General features: G+C 38.9%; 1 protein-coding gene across 1 annotated transcript in view; it reads left to right on the top strand.

Annotated features, from left to right (window-relative positions):
* TBL1X (transducin beta like 1 X-linked) overlaps positions 1-14,980 on the top strand; it is a 195,190-nt gene that overhangs the window by 45,433 nt on the left and 134,777 nt on the right. Inside the window, exon 2 of the mRNA XM_036381681.2 lies at positions 9,808-9,881. The gene's annotated coding sequence lies outside the window, so the exon portion shown is untranslated. The remainder of the gene's footprint in view (positions 1-9,807; positions 9,882-14,980) is intronic.

Here is a 14,980-nt window from a genome sequence, read left to right as displayed (position 1 = left end):
GCATGGATATTCCATATTAGAAGTTAAAAGTAGTATCTGTATAGATAGTAGGATGTATCTATCTTAGTGTTTGTTAGTATGGATAGTTAGTATTAGTAGTATCTGTATGGATACTGAAATTTTGATATATAAATATCATGTACATAGATCCCAACTGCAAACACCAGGAAATAGTTGTCCTGGTTTGCAGATTCCTTACTTTTTGTCAGTATAAGTCAAGCATGGACTCAGTCAAAAGTATGTGTATTTTATATTCCAGGTGTCACAGACCAGGAACCTCACCAGAATTGTGCCTGATACTTATCTGCAATTTCAGGGAAGCATAACCTTTTCCATTGTGAGAGACCAAAGGGCCAAAGTGATACATTCAGATCCTGCTAATGAGCACAGAGGACAGAAAACCATTTTGCAAGCTGGGACAAATTACACTGATGCAGTTTAATAGAATGCTGAATGGTACTGCAGTTTTGCATGAGATGGGTCATGATCAACCTTGGGAGAACTGGGTGTAGGATGGATTTTCATCAGTTCTGTTGTAAAATGAAACCCAGGCCAGCATGGGGACAGGTTTTCCCCTCACTGCTGCTGGGCAGTGAGGTAGCTGTGGAGAGTATCTGCCTGTTCCTGGAGCTGACTCAGCTCAGCTGGCCAGCAGGAACATGCTGGGTCATGCCAATTCAGTTGCTTCTGGTCCATACCTTCCTTCAGCAATGCATGAAAGTGCTCTGAAAACATAAATATCTAGAAGGTACATATTTCATCTGTGGAAGCAATGTAGAGAGTTGTCTACAATTTCTCTGAGGTAGTGTACAGCTGCAGTATTTAATTTTATAAACATTGAATTCTACACCATGGGCTCTTAGCAGAAGTGATCCTGTCTGCCTTAGCTATTTCTGAGCTGTTTCCAGTACCAGTAGTGGGTTACCCTGTGAAGCTGGATCTAAACAGGAAATGGTTGAGGTATATATGTGATAATGAGTGAAAAAGAGAAACCAAGTTTGAGTGTAGCTAAGATATTTATTTTCTGAGAAGGTAGTGTTCTTCTTCACTAGAATGCTTGCTTTATTTATAGAAAAAAGCTCCCATGTCCTTAGCTCACAGGACAGTTCTGGCTCTGCTAGTTGCTTGGTAGAAAAAATACTTTTTGGAATGTGACTGCAAAACATTCATGGCATTTTTTGGCAAATAAGATATCCTGAGCATTAAGGGAAAGTAGTTCTTGTTTTGTCTAGTTCTAGTAATGTTTATGTTTTGGGCAAACTTTCCACAAAGATAGGATTTTTGGGAGTATTTGATTGTAATAGTGAAACTAACACTATGATGTGAGTAGCTAAAACCTACTGACTTGTGTAAGCACTGCAAAGCTGTTTGGTACCAACCAGTTAGTCCCTTTGTCCATCATGATTCTTTGACTTTGTGCTCCTGCATTTTTAGGTTTTCTATGCCTTTTTCTTGTGAAACCAGGAGACTGACACTTCCAGTATGATCTAAACTTTTGAACAAAAAGAGCATTCAAATTATAAACTCAGAATCCTGTATACATTTTTCAGGAGAGTATATCAGTGTTGATGTGACCTTCTGTAGAAGTGGTTATCACTGGGCAGCTTTGGCTCTGGCAGCTGAGAGCAAGTATGTGTGAGAGGAGGTGGCCTAGTGACTTGTCTGGATAAAATTGCCCCAAAAAGGCACTTTCAGTGCTGGCTGAGGACATAGAGACAAAGTAGGTGGAGGTTTGGCCTTTCTGGGTATCTTCTGTGTGACTCCTCAGCAGGCTGGTGTGGTAGACAAGTGGCCGTGTAGAACCATCCATTTAGAAATTATTTTTGAGTGCAAGCACAGGCATTTGTTGTGGAGTATCCAGAGTGCTTGTTACTGTGCACTGTGTAGTTCATGTGCTTGCTGCTGGAGTTCAGAGGTGTATATTTAGGGTTAAGAATCTGAAAGTCTCAGTTGCTAATTCAGCTCTGCAAGCCCTCAGTGCCTTGTCTGAGACAGGTCACGCTTATCTTTATCTCAATATGCAAATATCTAAACTGAGAAGAACATCTGTTAAGATCATAGGAGGTTGTGTAGATGATTTAATGGTTGTAGCAGTCTGAATTAGGTAAAGTGCTGTGATAATGCCACCAAGATGGCTCTAAGCCACCAGTGTGGTGCTGCTGTGAGTCTAATGTGCTTCTGCAGTGCATTAGACATGATACTTCTGTAGAGAGGGAGAAATGCTAAGAGCATTTCCTAAAGCCTTCCTGAGACCTCATTTGTAATGTTGTGTCTGATGATCCTTTGCAGTGAGCAGAAAGATGGACTTGGATTGGAGCAGGTGTGCAGACATTTTAATGCGCTGCACAGGAGATTTGTTATGGAATGACAGTAGAAAGTTAAGTTATGAGATGAGTCTTTGGATTTAAAGTTTTGAGGTCTCCAAGGGGTCTGAAGGGAGACTGAAACTTGTTTGTTTGATTGTTTTGATTATATTTATTTGGCATTAACAAGATGCTTCAGTCTTTCCAGTGGTTGCTAGTGGATAAGAGAAGCATGCTTTTTTCTGCCCTTCTTCCAAACCTTTTAATAACCCTTTAATAACAACGTATTTTACTTGTCCTGTTCTAGTCCCCACCTTTTAACATTCATCATGGAGCCAATTACTAGATCTGGGGTCAGGAATGAATTGGTCCCCTCAGGAAAGAGAACATACAATGGATATTTTTGTTCTTTTTTTGTTGTGTTAAACACGGTCCACTTACCGTGATCATTTAGAAGTTGCTACTTAGCAATTACTAAAAACATGCAGCTATTGCAAGACATAGAAAATAGCAAGTTGTAAAGCTATAGTGTAATTGTAGCCTTTCCTATAGCTGTTTTGCCTTTTGTAGGGTATTGAGAAGCAGTTTGTGGGGTTTAGATACACAATGGGAACTGCAGGACTGAGCATTCATCGTGTGCTTGCCTGCAGTAGCATGTTCCTCCCAAAAGGGTCATCCCATGTCTCTGAGCTGTGCTGAGGCACAGGGGAATGCTGGGTTGGTGGTCCAGTGGAGCTGTAGCATTCTCTCTGCTACTCAAACTGTACTGTTTGGTGCAGAGAAGTTTCTCAGTCATTTGTCACCTCCTGTAGCCCAGAAGAACCGTTCTCAGTGATGTCTTACAGTTTGGTTATCACTCTGCCTTTGCATTTTTGGCCCTTCTGTGAGAAAGTAGACTTGCAGGGAAGTCAGCATGTCATCAATGACCTCACATTCAGGGAGGGAACTACAGAAGCAAAATGAGATGTGAAATTCTTTCAAAAGCTCTAAATTTGGTATTAGGTAACCAGAATGTGGGCAGGAAGCAAAGAAAAATAACTGCTTCCATTAGGTTGTCTTGTTTTTTTCAGAAAGCTGCAGCCTGAGAGGGGCATAGTATTTATAACATATTCATGGCATAGCTGCTTCCTGGTAAGTGTGCAACAGGAGGAAGTGTTGTTCTTAAATTAGTAAGTGAAAAAGTGGCTGATAAAGGATGGGCTACAGATTTCTAGATTTTATTCCAGACAGGATTTAAAGAGAAGGTTTCTTTTCAGGGTCTAAGTGGAGGGCCAGATAAAAAAGTAAGATATAACTTCCTGGTGTTGATAGGCTCAGTCCACCACCAAACATTCAGCTGGCTGTGAAAAGACTCTGTGCTTTATGTGATTATGGTAATTTTGAAAAAAAAAATCTTAGGGAATGGCTATAATGTAAGCCTGGGTATTTGTAACATACCTTGTGGAGTGCTCTCAAGGAAGAGAACTAGTAAAGTAGGATATTGTTCCTGCTTCTGCTAGTAACTTGCCATGTGGTTTTACACATATTTCAAAAGGAGACAACTTTGAGTAGATCATTAATGTTATAATTGAGGCCAGTTGAATGTCACTTTTATTTTATACCATAAAAAAGCAGTAGCTCCCATTCAGGATGAATTCTCTTTCAAAAATGAACTGAGTTCAAAAGACTGTACTTCTGCTTGTCTGACTAAATGTAATAGCAAATCTTTCAAAAATTCTGGCCATAACATTTACATTAAACTGTTAAAATGGATCTGACTTACAATTTACTTTGACATCAAATACAAAAAATGTGCTAGAGATTGTGTTTTAATTGAAGGGATTTATACTGTGGAAAATTTCTTTCTGTTCAACACCTTACAGATCATCAGTCTGGGTGGAAGAATGCACTGAAACCTTTCATGGACAATTGTGTGACAACAACTGCACTGTTTATATTTAAACATCTCTGTTACTTTCTAGCAATGCCCTTCACTGTGGATTCCTGTAATTAGTGGTTCCTGAAAGTATCAACACCTCCTCTCTCCCTCAGCTCTCTGAAGTGTGAAGCTCAAGGATCAAAGAAATGTTAACTATATTGGCTGTAGGTTGTATAAAGTGTAATCCCAGATCACTTGTTTGCTGGAATGTTCTAGGACTTCCCTGTGTGGCCAAGCTAACTAGCACCAGCCAGACTAAAACAGCTGTAGTGATGATGCTAAAACCTGCTTGCTCTATAGAGAGAGATTTTCTGAGGTGAGCTGGGATTCTCTTGGATGAAGATTGTTAAGCAAAAAACCTTTTTATTGCCAAATCCTCCCCACCAGACCCTTTCATGGAAAATTTAGTTCATTGTATGATTCTGTCACCATTGCAATGGCAAATTTTCCATGTCAGGAATCCATTAGATGGTAAGAATCATTATTTTCCTTCTTCTTGCAGGCTCTGGGGAGGCACAGGCACTTCTGATTTTGACAAGGTGGGGAAAGGGTGATTCTTGTCTTTGTACTTGTGGTTTTTGGGGAAAAATGTTGGACCTTCATTTGTAAATTATTGTCTTCAGCTTTCTGGCAAGGACCTTTGTGTGGGTGTGAACTGAGTATATTTTTTGTGTCGCTGGTGATGGAAACTAGAATATAAACACTGTGGTACAAGGGATGCCAGGATCTTGTGAGGAAGGGGAAAAGAATCAGAGTAAAAAGATTTCCTAAAATAAAAGGAGACAGGTACTTAGAGTTGTTATATGACTTTTTGATCAGTTTACTGCTGGCTTTTTTTTTTTTTTTTGTATTTTGAGGGGTTTCATGTTGTGTATGTGTTGGGTTTTTTGTTCTTTATTTAATTCAGAATCAATCTACTACTAATAGCTGTGTTATTAATTTCCTGTTATCCTAGCTAGCAAACCCATTTGACTATACTGATTAATAGGATACTCAGAGTGCCAGCTTTGGAGTAATGCCTCAGATCACAAGTGATAATTGCCTTCTGTATGAGTTGTAGTCATTGCATTAGTTAAGTTTTGAAGCCCAGTTCCCAGAGCATGATTCATATTGACTGTCCTCCTTTCTCCATGGGAAGTGACAGTGGTGAATTTCCTGGGTTAGGCAATACTGGGGATGGGAGTCAGGATAACTAAATCTCTTTCTGCGCTCAACACCAGCAGGAAATATAAGAAGTGGAAGAACAAGCAATTCTCTGAATTAAATATATTCATGTGACTGTTTGAGACCTCTTCAGAAGAAATGAGAAAAAAATACAATCTTACATTATCCTAACACATATGTTTCAGTGTTGAGTGCTTATCAAGATCCAAGTATTTTGAGCATTTTTATTTCCCTGTTGCGTTTGGGATCAAATAAAGATAATTAGACACCACTTTAGCATGAAAGTGTACTTAACTCAGTGTGGCTCAACAGAGGAATGAGTGATTTATTTGTAAAAACTATGTTCATTAGTGATACTAAATTTATACCTAATAATTTTTTTTATGTTGGACAAAAAAAGGTTGTGGGAAGGTTATGTTGTTGTAGTGTACCTAAATATTTTTGATAATTTGCTATTTAAATATAAAAAAGTAACTATTCTGCAGGATTTTTTCAGTTAAATCAGGGAGATACTTTTTCTTTTTAGATTCAATGTTTGAAGAACCAAAACATAATAGAAATTTCTCTTCAGCAGAACACTTCTGGCACTGAATCATTCACCTGTAGTAAAGTATGTTCTTATTAAATGGCCAAAGTAGCAGTAGTACAGTAGTAGCATAGGAGGGGTGTGTCCATAATCCAGGAGTGCAGCACAGGCTGGTATCCCCCCACCTGGGAGGCAGCTCCATGGAAAGGGACTGGCTGTTGTGGTGGGCAGTGGGCTCTGTGTGAGAGAACAGTGCTGCTGTGGCAAGGGATGCTGGGCTGCAGCAGCAGGGGAATCGCCAGCAGAGATAAGGTAAAAGTCATTGTCCCGCTCTACCCTGTGCTTGCCAAGCCACACCTGGAGTGCTGTGCTCACTTTTGGTCCCCACTATGCAAAAATGTGAGGACAGGCAGGCTGGGGAGGGTCCAGAGAGGGGCCACAAAGGTGAGCAAAGGTCTGGGGAGCTGCCATGTGAGGAAAGGCTGAGAGAATGGAGTTTGTCCAGTCTTGTGCAAAGAAGGCTCAGTGGCTACAGAGATGGTGGAGACTCCCTTTTTACAATGAGTCCTATGGAAAAGATGAAGGATAATGATTAAAAGTTACTCTTTTAATACTCTTGGTGAGATGCTGATTGAACACAAGAGGAAAAATTTTCATAACGAGAACAATAATATCCCCAGGAAAGCTGTAGATTCCTCAGCATTGGACACTTCTAAGATTGTCTGGATAGGGTGCTGGGCCATCTTACCTAGACTGGGCTTCTGCCATGGAAGGTTGTATCAGACAATTCAAGAGGTCACTTCCAACCTGGTATTCTGTAATATTCTAAAATCATCTTAAATTCAGCCTAAGAGCTCTTAACCCACCCACACACCAAAGGCAGTGGAGTTTGAGACAGAATAGGAAGATGTCTTTGGTTAGCTCATACTTTCTGACAGAAATAGATGAAGGTATGCTACAGTCTACTTTCTTCTGTAGAATAATAAGAAGAACATTTATCCTTGGTAAATAGTGCCAAGAAAACCCTATTTTTAATTAAAACTCCTTTTCCCCTCGCCCACAGTACTTAATATATTTGACTGAATCAAGGGCTGTTTTCTCTTTGAAAAAAATGTTGTAAAAAACTATACTCAACTTGCTGTTAACTTAGATGTAGATTGAGTTTAGGTTGAGACTTAGACTCTAAGTAACTTTATTGTGGTTCATTGTAGAAGGAATTTGTTTTTAAATTTAAAAGAGTGGATGGTGTTAATCTAACAGCAAGACAGAAGTAGCTACAGTCCACAAAGCCTTCATACAGCTGCCTTTACATCTAAATATATAGGTGTCTGTAGTGAGGTATTTAAATGGCTAAAATTCTATTTCTGCACTGCTGGTTTGGCTTTTCTTCTGCCCCAGTTCTTCTGGGATCCTGAAATTAAGTGTTCCTGCTCATTAGCCCTTGTACAGATCTCTTTAGCACCCGTCATTAGAAGTGAGTTCTGCACAAAGCGTAGCAGCCATGGCTGTGGCAGGCTAATCACAAAGACTGCCTAGGAACCAGGAAAACACATGGAGTTAGTTGTTGAGAAGAAATTTGGAAACTGCCAGGGCAAAAGAGAAGCACAGGAAGTGAGTGGGGGAGTAAAGAAGTGGGAAAAACATTGGAAGGTGAAAAGCGATATGGAAACACGAGCAGATCTGTGAAGGGTGCAGAAAGCTGAGAGATGGAAAGGAGTGCTGGTACAGGAGAGCTGGAAGCTAAGGGACTCTGGTTACTGGGTGGGAGCAATATATTGTATAATGAAGTGGTTGAGAATGCTCAAGTGGTCACTGAAAGGAGGCAGGACTGGGATCCCAAATAGGAAACTGAGCCTAAAGACAAGAGCGGATGGGGGCAGTAGCACATGTCCACAGGATTGGCAATAATGAGGCTGGGATGAGAAGTTTTGAGGAAGACTGAGTATAGGTACTGAGCAGGATGGAACTTCTCCATTTCAATGGCTACTGTCTTAGAAAAGCCAAGCTCAGAAAGCTGCCTTGAGTAAAGAGCTACAAAGAGTAAGTCCTGCAAAGCTGGGAGGGCACAGAATTGTCTAAAATATCTTAACTGAGCTTCCCTGGACATTTGCATTATAATATAATTTTAAATTCTATGATCTCAGAATTTTATGGTCTTTCCAAGTGGAACAGATGTGTATGAAGACTGCAGCAAAGAAGGACAGGTCTCTGGAAACCTACTTTTATTTGTTGTAGAACAAGCCCTAAGACAGATAGTGAATGGGGCAGTTCACAAGTGAGGGGAGATGTGTGTCACCTTAATCAGGAAACTAGATGGATACAGCTTCTCTAGGAAATTAGTTAAGGTATTATAGAAAGCTAAATACTCTGAAAAAATGAGTTTTAGGAACCTGGCTGAACAGCAAAGTTTGTAATGCTCCTGATTCTGAAGTTTTCTTGTCTCTGGGGTCACATGATGCCCTTGCAGGGGTGTGTTGTTACCTGGCAGCACCAAAGGGAGCTCTGTCCCAGAACAGGCATTTCTGTCCTCAGAGTGCTGTTCTGGAGAGCACAGGGTGACCTGGAGCACTGTGTGTGTAGAGCTGTGCTGTGACCATGTGGAATGCAGCCCCTGGGTCGAGTTTCACGACTCTCTTCTAGCTCCTTATTCACTGACTGAGGTTGGGGTCCTGTGGAAAAAAACCCTCTTCGTTATCGCCTAATACAAAGTCAGGCAAACTAGATTTGAACAAGGGTGCCCGATTAACTGCAAATCCTTGGAAAAAAACAGAAAAAAACTTCTGAAGAGCTTACCTTAAAAATTTGTTAGTTTCCATGTCATTGGATGATACCTATCTTACATTAGGATTTTATTTAGGGTGTTGATGTGTGTATATAGCTTGTTGACTTCTGTTTCTTTAAATGGCGTGCTTTCCATACATTTCTTGTGGGAAAATATGTGCAAAAAACCTAGGAAAATCTAGGAAGTATGGTTACAGTCAGTTTTTTAATTTCTCTTGACTTGTGGTAAAATCTTCTTTGAAAAATTGTACCTTGCTTAATTTCCCACTTATATATTTACTTGCATGATGGAGAAGACAAAAAATGATTTTCTTTTGATCTGATGTAATTGGAGCTGTGTTTTAAGGGAGCTAATTCAATCTTATCTGATTATATCCTTACCATGGTCAAAAGTAAGGCTGCAATTGCTATTTAAGGAGACTGGTTACAGAGGTTGTGTCATATCAAATACATTGCTTTTCTACTCTCTTACTGTTAAATGGGCTGCTCTAAATTAGATGGTCTAATTCTGGAAAATTTGAATATGTGCAGGTGGACTTTTGTGTCAGCAAAGCCACACTTATTTAATTGGTGCTCCATATGTCTGCAAAAATTGATTCCATATGGTTGAATGGCACATTTTGAAAATGTTTTTTTAATTCATACTAGTGCCAGGAGAAAGAATAACTCTATTTTTTGAGCTCCTTAACTAAGTGACAGTGCACCTGTACACGAACCTTCTTTCAATTTTTAAAGCAGCAATTGAATACGTAGGATTTGCTTGTCACATGTTAACAGCTTTAAAGTAGTTTAAATACATGGCTAACAAAGGCTTAACTGTGTGCTCTGTGTTTATACTCCTAAAAACAAGTGATGAAATATACCTTTCATTTAGGGTCATGGTAAATCTATATATATATATATATACTGGTCAAATAAAACCCATTTTTTTACATGGGGGAAAACAACTTTGAGTTTGCTTGAGGTTAACCATATTGATGGGAAATAAACCTGTGAGAAAAACTGGAGATCTGAATTTTTAAATTGGGGCCATAAAAGTTGATATAATCAAGAGATGAGCTTATGAGGAGTAATGTAAATTGATTTTTTTATTTGTTTCTTTTTATTGTGCACAGGTACCTAAGGATAAAACTGGCCTGAAGGGAAAATCTGGGGCAAACTGGGGACCTTGACCTGTTCCTGCACCTGAGTAAGTGAATACTTAGTGGAAATCAGCTTTACAAAATGTTAAGACTGTGAAGTATTTTTCAGCATCTCTGTGCCTAATTGCTGTTGTAAGTTTAGACAAGACTTTGGCTTTTGAGTTGACTAAGACCAGAAGTGGTAGGGTACCTGCAAGGGAGGGAATGTGCTGTAGAGCCTTCAGTGCTTTGTGGTATGTTTTGTTTTTATTGCTACCCTTGAAGTCTCCATAGAATGAAACATAGCTTATGAACAGGATTTCTTGATATTTTGATGTTTTGCCTTTGCAGTTATTTATTTTCAGATGTCTAATGTCTGAGTTTCTTAAAGCTTAACTTGATCTTGCTGGTTTGTAATCATAGTAAGGAACTGAGACTCAGCAGAACTGAAGGTCAGGCCCAGTTAAATATGAGGTCAGCAGAGGCTGAAGGCTGAGTAGATGACCTCGTGGAAGCTTCTCTTGGAAAGGATGAATGCTCATTTCATGAGGGGTGTTTTTTGAGACAAAAACTATTGTCTTGATTGGGGTTTGCTTTCACTAAAACAGGACAGTGACAGCTTTTCTTCATCTTGGATGGGGCATGTGGTAGACATTCCTTGGTATCTGGAGTCCCCCAGTCCCAAACCCAGCCTACACAGTTTTCTGAAAGGCAGGAAGAGAGTTTTCCATTTATGCACACAGCTTTCTTTCCTGGCAACCCAAGCATTATTCTGGTTGCAAAAAATTATTTTACATGTTGAAAAGCTATGTTCATGTGTTATTTATTATTTAATGCATTTATTTAATTATATGTATTCATATATGACATATCTGTAATCTTAATAAGCAGATACATTTTTCATAGCATGAAACTTCTTTCTACTCATAACATATTTTTAAAAATGGGCAAGTTAATTGAGTTTTCTGAAACAATTGCTAGACCTGGAGCCTTTCTTCCTACTGACATTTCTCATGCTAAAAGAATTATCTTTGGATTTAGAGACCTTTACTAAGCTGAATATCCTTACTGGTATCTACATTAAATTTTGAAAACAATACCTACCAGCTGAAAGTCTCTCAGTGTAATCTGGTCTAAACTTGTTACCAGTGCTGTTTATCCCAAATCTGTGCCATGGTTTATTCATGTTCTTCTACTTCATTAATGAACTTACAAATTTATATCCATCACATCACTGCATTAAAAAGTGTATTTCATTTTGCTAGAGTATTTATTGTGTTTATCCCTGCAGTAGAGTAGTAGACAAAAATATCTCTCATTGCTTTCAATATTAAAGAGAATTATGTATGTAACCTAAAAATCTGCCAGGCTTTGTGAGCTCTGCACACATAAGACTTTTAATTCATTAAGAAATACGTCATGGTAGCATTTAGCATTATTGTTCTTTTATTTGTTAGTTAGGTGAATTACAAATAATTCCTGAGACTGAGTTAAAAGTAACTGGTTGCTTTCCTGTTTTAGCAGTTCTCATTGAAGTTCTGCTTCCTTGCCTTGCACTTGCTGTGTATAGTTTTAGGAATTAAGTCTCTGGACTAGTGAACAGGTGTAAGGTTTATTAAAGAAGAGAAGTTCAGTTCTTAAATGATAGTGGCATGTTTTGAAATCCCAGTAGGCTCAACAGCTCTGTTTTAAATCCAGCAGGGACCTTTGAGAGACGTTTTTGCCTTGTTTCTTTTAACTTCTATGCTAACATGAAGCAAATGTTTTCATTTATTTCCTGTGTTATCAGTCCTACTCTGCATATTTTAGTCTATTGCTTTTGACAGTGATGAAAGGCAGCTATTTCCCAACCTTTTGTATTTTGGGTGCTACATAAGCTCAGCTGTTCATTTTGGGAATGTTTTCTTCTCCTGATTTGTTCCTGTTTCCTCATTTGAAAGGCAGCACTATAAATTCCAGATACAGTTGCAGTCTTCTTGGAATTGTAATTTAGATTTTGTGCCCGTGTACATGAGACAGGAGCTTGCCCATAGGAAAGGAAGGCAGTCATTCTGCTGGACTGGAGGACCTGTGGGTATAGTGACAAAGTTACTGTGTCAGTGTTGTGTTACTTTGTACTTGAAAATGGTGCTTAATTGTGGTCTAATACGGTAGGAGTCAAGAACTAGTGAACTAAGAAATGGAGATAATCCAATTGAATTATGTGGTGTGTTCCTTCATGAATATAGGATTGATCTCTGGGTGTTTTACCCAGTTTATTATTTGCCAGTTACTGTAGTTACCGCATCGCCTACAGATTTTCTCATTCAGACCTGAAATTGAGTGCCTTGGGGCAAGATTTTCTCTGTTAAGCATGAAAATGAACTGGCCTTGGTTTGAGAGCATCCTGTGTGCAGCAGTTCTTGTGCCTGCTGCTCTGGAAAGATCAACTGGTTCTGTGCAAATCTACATTTGGGCATGAAGCAAGATAAGTGCAGCAGTGATGTAACCCTTGCTCTGCTGCCTTCTATTCTTTCCCAGGTATTATCTGTGTAGGTATTGTCTGTGCCCTGTTCAGAGGCTGAAGTGAAGCTGGCTGGTGCTGGTGCTGTAGCCTATTGATACCTGTAGGATGAAGCTTTTTCTATTTCTTTTAGCAGTTAATTTCACAGAGATTGCTATTTTTTTTTTTTTTTTTGTAAATCACAGTGTATGGTTTCTGACAGCTTTTAAAGATGTCATATGCTCTGCTGTTTATAGTGTAGAAGTATCTGGGGATTTAAAACTTTCTCTGCAGTATCTCTCTCACAGAGATCAATTAAGTTTCTAATTAAAGTTTTATCAACCTAGCATCTATTGAAATCCTAAAAATGTTGGTGTTTGTTGAGACAAACATTGGAGGTTTTCTAATCTCATGAGAAAATTTTTGTTGAGGATTGTTGGGAGTTTTTTTATATTTTTGAGTGTTTCTTTGTTATTCACAGAGTGGTGTTTGAATAATGGAAAGCTTTAGTAGCTAAAATTTTTTATGAAAAGGAACCAAACAAATTTATTTAAACAATTTTATTGATTAAAATAGCTTGTTCTCAGCTAACAAAACTGTAGTTGTAATCCTTCCCTATTCTTTTTGTCTTTGAAAGACTACTTATTTTGATCAGACCTAAAATGTTGATGACAATTGTATCTCTTTGTTTCCCCTGAAGCCTTTCTTTCCTGTTTGGAAAGTTGTATATCACTACATATGAAAGGTACCAAAGTCCTGAGGAGGGCCTCAGCATTAAAATATGTAGACACTTTTGCTTTATGAGGCTGTAAACCAGATAATTCATCACTACTGACAACCTGGAAGTAGATGTGGGCTTTTAAAGAACAATATGTTATATTACAAATTCCTTGGGAGAGGGAGTGTTTGTTTTTAGGAATTCCTGGAGAGTGGAAGCCTATTAGGATGGTATTGTACATGTAATAATTCATGTACTTGGCCTAAGTTGTTGGGTTTTTTTTCCCTTTTATTTTTAAGGTCTAAGATCATTTAAACATTCTGTCATAATCATAATAATAATTAGTAGCATCCTCTCTGCAAACACAGAAGAGAGGGGGAAGCTTTTTTTTTTATTTTTGGAGTGTAATATTCTCAGTATCTATATAAATAAATGATAGTGTGTGGCATGATTCACATGAATAGCAATGCAGCTGTATTGCTGCTGTCTGCCCAAATAGCAAGAAATGAGAGAGAAAGAGGAGGTGACAGGGGGGATATGAATCTGAGAGGAGAATTGTGGCATGAATAAATTGACACTGTGGTTTTACTGGGGGGGGGACACTCATTACAGGAGGCTTCATCTGTTTGCTGCTTTCCCATATTTAGAAAGCATCTTTAGTGATCCTTTTTGCAAACAGCTCATGCAGTAACTGGCAAAACAGAAGCAATTAGTGGTGTAATCTCAAAGGGAATCTCAAGCTTCACTTTAAGTGCAATGATTAAATCCACTAGAATGATAACCATTGCTGCCAAGAACTCCTGTAATTGGCCACTAATGTATTTTGTTGTAGCAGTCGATAACTGCTGCATTTCATGCACATAATTAGTAATGCATACACGTTTGGTCAGTAAAATTGAAAATCCTGATAACCGAGGGTAGAGGGGGTGGAAGGAGCACAGAGCTGGAGAACTGAAATACTGCTCTGTTGATAGTACCTAACTAGAACTGTGTGCTTCAACAAAACAAGTGTCCTACTGTGCTGGAATACAAATGGGCTGTCTGTGGCAGGATATAGCAAAGACATTTGGCAGAGAGGGATTTGAAAGCTTCTGGCATAATGTAATTGAATTGGCCATTTCTTTAAAGATACAGCAAATTGTTTGCTGCAGCATTCATCATCATAAGGAAGGTCAGACAGCTTGCCAAACATATGATATTCATAATAAAAAGTAAAACGGTGACGCTTATATTTAAACACAAATCATGTTATCATGTTTGTAAAAGCTGCAGAAATGAATGGGAATATTTTTGGTGGTGCTGAGCATTAGTAATCTAAGTAAGACTGTAATTCAAGAGGGGGACAGCTTCTAAGCAGAGAAGAGGTCCACAGGGAAATTCAGCTACTGAGCAACATATGATCCCCCTGATTGGAGAGGGTAGTAGGTGTTTTGGCAGGATTAGTGCTGACTCTATCTTCTGATCACTTAAGGGAAGATAAACTTGTATGATTCTATTTTTTGCCTTTTAAGAAAACAAAGGGAAAATAACAAAGAAGAAGGACTTGAGTCATTAAAAGGAGACAAAATTTGAACAAAGCGTTGCTGGGGTTTTTTTTTGTCAGTTATACTGTGACAAAATAAGATGATGCAACAACCTGTAGCATATCTGAAGTGTTCTATGAAATGCTCTGTATTGGTGTGCTGGGAAACCCCTCTCAAGTCACATCCAGAACCCTGAACGTAAATTGCCTGGTGACAGGGGCTTTGGGCCACGCAGTGATGCCTCTGCAAATGAGTAGCTGTTAGCTCTTAGGTTCTAACACATTCAGGAGACTGGCATTTTGATTTCTTGCACCACTGCACCACTGATAGGGTTGGAAATGGGAATCAAAATAATTAGATTGGATATATAGATCCCAGCAAACCAGCCAAGAAAGAGGCTGGGCTGGGGAGGGCTGCTCTGAATTCTAAAATGTGCCAGTGCTG

The sequence above is a fragment of the Molothrus ater genome, chromosome 2 (assembly GCF_012460135.2).
Source record: "Molothrus ater isolate BHLD 08-10-18 breed brown headed cowbird chromosome 2, BPBGC_Mater_1.1, whole genome shotgun sequence".
Taxonomy (NCBI): domain Eukaryota; kingdom Metazoa; phylum Chordata; class Aves; order Passeriformes; family Icteridae; genus Molothrus; species Molothrus ater.
Note: the sequence above shows the minus strand (reverse complement) of the source record. Positions and strands in the feature narration are given on the sequence as shown.